The sequence below is a fragment of the Nicotiana tabacum genome, chromosome 14 (genome assembly GCF_000715075.1).
Source record: "Nicotiana tabacum cultivar K326 chromosome 14, ASM71507v2, whole genome shotgun sequence".
NCBI lineage: Eukaryota > Viridiplantae > Streptophyta > Magnoliopsida > Solanales > Solanaceae > Nicotiana > Nicotiana tabacum.
The window spans coordinates 48,544,966-48,551,649 of record NC_134093.1 but is presented as its reverse complement, the minus strand read 5'-3'; the positions used below and the strand labels follow the sequence as shown (position 1 = coordinate 48,551,649).

Here is a 6,684-nt window from a genome sequence, read left to right as displayed (position 1 = left end):
GTGCTTTTTCTCCTCCCACTCCTCCTTGGACTCCTTATGTCTAATATGTGTCTAAAGTTCAGAAAATAATATTTTTCCATGTATTTATACCAAGTAGGGTCGGCCCCAGACGAAATCACATTTTCCTAGCCGAAATAGGATATTTACAATGTAAAAAATACACAGGAGCGCTTCATGGGCTGATGATGGTAGGCTATAATCTCGTGTTTTAGTCGCTTACTTCACTCTAATTAACTTCACTTTATTCATGTTTGAGCATATTTTGATAGTTTGTTCCACTGTTGTGTGTTTATGCCTTGTAGGAGTGATTCCAAGATATGTAAATGTATGGAATGAACTCAAGCCATTTGGAGCTTTGAAGTTTGAGTAAAAGCCCAAGGGATTAAGCCGGGACCGCGTTCGGGGGTAAAAAACCACATCTGAATATCAAAAAGCGAGGAAAATTCCGCACTCTGAGAAACCTCCACAGCCGCGGCGCATGACCCGCCGCGCTTGTACAAACTTCCTGTTGCATGTCAAAACTAGCTCTCTGGATTTCCTCACTAATGCCCCGCATGGCGCGTTGGCCCATGCAGCGCGCCTATGAAAACTTTACAGAGTAATTGTCCTATTTCGCATAGGAAAAGGTGATTTCATTTGGGCCCGACCCTACTTGGTATAAATACATGGCAAAACATTATTTTCTAGACTCTTGACATATTGGAGACCTAAGGAGGCTAAGGAGGAGTTGGAGAAGCAAACGTACAAGGAGTTCATCATTCAATCCTAACTCAAGACCCGAGTTTGGATCGTTTTATGTTTTCCTTTACTTTAAACATATTTGTGATGAATTGCTCTATATCTATAGAGTAGTTCTCTTTAGTTTTTGAGTTGTTCTCTTTAGGGTTTGATGTATTTGGTGTATCGATTTTTTTTGTGTGGATTATAACTGTAGTTTTATGTATTGAATTATTTTGGATGATTTAATTATTGCATCTATATTCACTTGTTCATGTAATCGAGAGAGGCATAACTTGTGATATCTTTGCATTATATTGTTGGTTGAGTTCATTAATTCTTCTTAGTAATTGAAAGAGGCTAGTTGAATCACTGATTAAACCTAGTTAGGAGGATAATCGAGAGAGGCTCTCCGAAAGACCAATCCACTACGCATTCATGCATATCTTCACGTGCTTAAATTGGTTCATCTTGTGAGGTTAAAACTTAATAGAGAGAGGAGTTTTTGCTGAATGGTTGAATTAATAATCAAGTAAATTCGAGAGACTCACTTGAACATTAGAAGTGAATTATCTAGAGTTAAATCCCAGACAATTATCTTGCACTTATCCTATCAAAACCCTATTTTCTCCCATTGATATCTTGCTTGCTTAGTCCTTCCTTCGATTGTCATTAGTCAATTAGCTCTAGATTCTTAGTTAATTTTAGTATTAATCACATAAATCTAAATTGTTGATCATCTTGGATAGGAATCTAGCTACAAACTACGATAATACTGTTTAACTCCAATCCATGTGGATACGATATTATATTATACTATATACGACTAGCGAGCATATTTAAGTGTGTGTTTTGCGCTCATCAAATTTTGGAACCATTACCAGGGATTGGCAATCAATAGTGTTTGAAATAGTTTGTAGTGATAATTCAGGAAATTTTCTTTTTATTTTATTTTTCTCTTTTTACGTTTGGTGTTCTTTGACTTTGCGTAGGTTACAGGTTAGATTGGTGCATGACTCGAGCTTTTGCTAAAGAAGTTCTACCATACGAATCAGCCCAACGAAGAGAACGAGCTGCATGGGATGCTGAGGAAGCAGCTATTAGAGATGCGCAGAACATCTATGAAGAAGAGAGGGGTCTCAGACTTAATCAACATCAACCCTTGCCTGGGAGACCACTTGGCAATTATGCTAGACCGGCCTACAATCAAGGTTTATCTAGTGTTCGACCACCTCCAATTGCAGCTAATAATTTTGAGTTGAAGCAAGGGTTTCTCCAAACCCCTCAAAACTGTTGTGTCTTCAGAGGGAAGATGAAGATCCAAACACACATCTGATGGGCTTCGGGGATATTATGAACACCTTTCAATATAGTGGTGTGTCATAAGATGCAACTTACTTAAGGGCATTCCCTTTCACACTCAAAGATGATGCAAAGCAGTGGCTTCGAAGCTTACCCACGGGATCGATTAGAACATGGGAGGAGATGACCAGACAATTTCTTGATAAATATTTCTCCTCAGCTAAAACGGGCAAGTTTAGAAGAGAAATCCATAACTTCTGCCAGAAGGAGAATGAAACTGTTTTTGAAGCTTGGGAGAGGTTTAAGGAGGTTTTTAGAAAGTGTCAACACAGTGAAATTGAACTCTGGATGCAACTCCACAACTTTTGGGATGGATTGACACCAGCCTCACGTAGAACATTGAGCAATGCAGTTGGAAGCCCTTTGATGAAGAAGACTCTAGAGGAGATAGTCACAGTTCTTGATGAGTTATTTGATGATGCAAATCAGTGGCCTTCTGAGAGTGCTGAAAGAAGAAGATTTACAGTTGGCAAAAAAATTACTGAAGTTGACCTTAGCTACAATACAAAGTGAGCCTCATGCAACTTGTGATATATGTGGAAGAGGACTACCTACTCATGAGTGTCAATCCTCAACTGAGGAAGTGAATGCTGTGGGAAATTATAATGCAATGGGTCAGAGGAACCCTAGTTTTTCATGGACTTCACATGGAGGTACTACAAATATGTGGCAACAAAATAACTCTAGACCTCAGGGACAAGGAGCTCCAGTCTTCCAAAATCAGCAGAGGTAGCAGTTTTAGCCTTAACAGTTCAATCAGCCTGGTTTAGAAGATCTAATGAAGGCCTTCATTATCAAGATGGATAAGAGGTTGGACGCTCACGGGGCACCTATCAAAGAATCGGGCACTGGTTTTTGAAATTTGGAGAGACAAGTGAGATAGATTGCAACAACCGTTAAGTCGAAACAATTGTTAAGTCTTCAATTCTCAAATCCAAAGCTTCAAAAGCTCCTTCAATATATGGTGGATCAATTATTGTCACAAACAACAATCTGTCTAGTCGTGATGGCACATAACCCGGCCCACTAGATAAGCTAAATACAATCAACACAACTCAAATTAAGTAATAAGAGACAATGAATAAACTAATTGAACTTTCTATACAAATCCCAAGGACTGGCCGGTAGTACAAATCATGAGCTTCTAATACATAGAAGTTACAGAAGCTGGTATGAATAAATACATCATCTATTTGAAATTTACATAAAGGGATTAGCAAAATCTTAAGGTACCAAGGACAAGTGGCAGCCATAATTGGAACGCAGGTACATCTTCAATGCTAGCTCCCGCCATACACAGCGACTCTAGTTCCAAAATCTGCACGCAAGGTACAGAAGTGTAGTATGAGTTGCCTAACCTCGTTAAAGTAATGATGAGGCTTTTTTAGTTAAAAGATACTCACTGTTATAACCTATGCAGTAGGCTAGCAATAAAAACAGTTCTAAAACATAACATATAAGAGTACGAGAAAATAACTATGCTAGGCAGTAAATGATTACTAGAAGAAATCGCGGTAGTGAATTCATAATTTTCATGTTGTGAGAAATGTACTCAAGATATCAAATCAAATGGCACGGCAAAACCCTTTGTGTATTTATCTCATCCTCACCAAATATGTGAATGTAGGTCAAATCAATTGGCACGGCAACACCCTTCGTGCATTTATCTCTTCCTCACCGAGCATACATATAACACTACCAACCAAGTAAAAGAAATGCCAATAACAATAACGATAAAGTAGGAGATACATAGGAAGCAATAACGAGCAACGCAATGCATATGGAAAACTGTAACAGACTAGATACAAGGCATAGAAGTAATGATAACATTTAAGATAGAGGAATATAAATTTTAGTAGTTAACATTGTAGAAGGCTTAGATATAGATATAACAGCCATGAAGGAAAGCATGATATTTATAAGCTAAACAAATAGAAGGCGTGAGTAAATAACCTGGTAGAAGGCTTATACGAAAGAGCAACAAATGAGAAACGGCACAGATGTAGATATGAGAAACAAGAATGACAGCATGATATTTGCAAGTTAAACAGATAGAAGGCATGGATAACACAACAACAATTGAGATAAAGGACAAAGACAGAATAACAATGACAAGTCACATAGAAAACATATGTGCAACAGTAACAACTCAAGATAAAGGCATGAATGTATACACAAGGAAAAGATATCACCATATAATGCATGTCTCTCGTCCTCGCCTGCAGGAAACACCCTTCGTTCCATGAACATATGATAATATAAAAATATGGTAATGTAAATGAAATAGCACGACATCACCCTTCGTGCTTTTACTCTGATCCTCACATGATAATGTAAATGAAATGGCACTGCATCACCCTTCGTACTTTACACTCTTCCTCACATGATAATGTAAATGAAATGGCACGGCATTACCCATCGTACTTTACACTCTTCCTCACTTGATAATATATATACAATGGTACGGTATCACCCTTCATGCTTTACAGTCTTCCTCACCAAGTACATGTATATCAATAAGAAGTAATGTAGGAAGCATGAGTAACATCAATAAGAGTGATTAAGCGAATATGTCAAATGAACATCAATCATGGCTTCCAAGCCAATAACAATTCAATAAACCACAAGAACCTTATTATTCAAGTATTTCAACAAGTCTCAAAAATGATCTTCAACTCAAGTATAGAATCAAATATCTCAAGAATAACGGTCATAGCGATATATTTGTGATTAAGTATAATAACAACCGAATTTAGCACATCAATAATTTCACAAAAGTCCGTCAAATTTAATCAAACTATAATAAGTTAAGTCATGATTTCTAGCATTTAATTTCATATTTATAGTAATCTAGAAGTCAAGGAAGACATGAAATAAGAAGGTCACATAATTCTACAAGGCCCAATTAATAGTATAATTTATCCCCGAGCATGATTAACCCCGGCACATGCATATACGCTCGTCACCTCATATATGCATCACCCCCGCATGTAGTAAACAATATCAATTAGTAGAAATTTTTTTTCCAATAATGTTAGGCAAGACACTTACCTTAAATAAGCCAAATCGATATACTAGAAGTGCCATCCCGCTCAAATCATTCTCCGAATGTGAAAAGTTTGTTGCGTGTTGTGATTCTCTATTGAATTGAGTTAAGTGGAAGGTTTCTGGTCGATAGAGTATTTATGAGGAGTACTATCCTTCTTATGAATTAGAGTTGATAACGGGATTCTCGAACTATTATATAATTGCATGATAGATACGGTGCGCCATGTGGGATTGAGATTTAATGGACAAGGTTCGGATTCAGTTTCGCAAGGAAGGTCATGAATTCCACGTAGCATGAGAGATTTCAGATGTTCAAGAGAATGATAGAACTATCTTGTAATGCTTGAGAAGGGTTTGTTTTGAAGAAGAAACATTGTATATTAATTTGCGGATGCTTGACCTGCACTACAAAAATCACGTGATTGATAACCGTTGATGTTCAGGTTTTGCTACTCGGTGCGAAAGATTTGTGGTAGTATTTCTCATAATGTGGTTATGTATGGGTGATGTGGCAGTTATCTAATTGGAGGAGTTAGTGATCACAAACCTAGCCTTACACGGCTTAAACCAACCAATCTAAGAACGACACCGCCTACCATACAAAGCCCCATAAGGAACCATCTAAATGCTGGACTAATAACAATTATTGTAAGCAAACTCTGCCAAAAGGCAACAACTAATCCCAATGACCTCCAAAGTCAATCACCACAAGCTTGTAACTATCCTCAAGAATAGTTCATTCGGACTGACTATCCATTTGTGGGTGGAAAGATGTGCTAAGCTCTATGCATACCCAACTCCCGTTGAACAACTCTCTAAAAGTGAGATGTGAACTGAGTGCCACGGTCTGAAATGATAGAAATACGTACTCTGTGCAATGAACTATCTCTCTAATGTAAATCTGAGCTAACTTTTTCGAAGTATAAGTAGTCAACACCAGTATGAAATGCGTAGACTTGGTCAACCTATCCACAATAACCCAAATAGAGTCGGACATCCTCAAGGTATGTGGTAATCCTAACACGAAGTTCATAGTGATACACTCCTACTTCCACTCTGGTATAACCATCTTCTGAATGAAACCACTTGGTTTCTGATGTTCATACTTAACTTACTAGTAATTCAGACACCATGAAACATGACCAACAATGTCCTTCTTCATCCTCTGCCACCAATAGTATTTCTTCAAGTCACGAAACATCTTCGTAGCACCTGAATGAATATAATACCACGAACTGTGAGCCTCTTGAATTATCAACTCCCTCAAGCCATCAATATTAGGAACACAAAATCGGCCTTGAAGTCGTATAACACCATCATCTCCAATGACCATCGTCTTAGCACCACCTCATTGCACTGTGTACTTAAGCACCAACAGATGGGGATCATCATACTGGCGAGCCTTATTGTGCTAAAAGAACAATGACTGTGTAACAACACAAGAAAAAACTCTACTAGGCTCAAAATTATTTTATCTCACAAATCTATTTGCCAATCCCTTAATATCCATAGCTAAAGGCCTCTCTTCAACTGGAACGAATTTCAAACCATACTTTC

At 37.8% G+C, this 6,684-nt stretch overlaps 1 non-coding gene across 1 annotated transcript; it reads right to left on the bottom strand.

Annotated features, from left to right (window-relative positions):
- Window positions 1-2,250: 2,250 nt before the first annotated feature.
- Window positions 2,251-2,357, bottom strand: LOC142169242 (small nucleolar RNA R71). Its single transcript, XR_012698954.1, has one exon. It is a non-coding gene; the product is annotated as a small nucleolar RNA R71 (small nucleolar RNA).
- Between the last annotated feature and the right edge of the window lie 4,327 nt (window positions 2,358-6,684).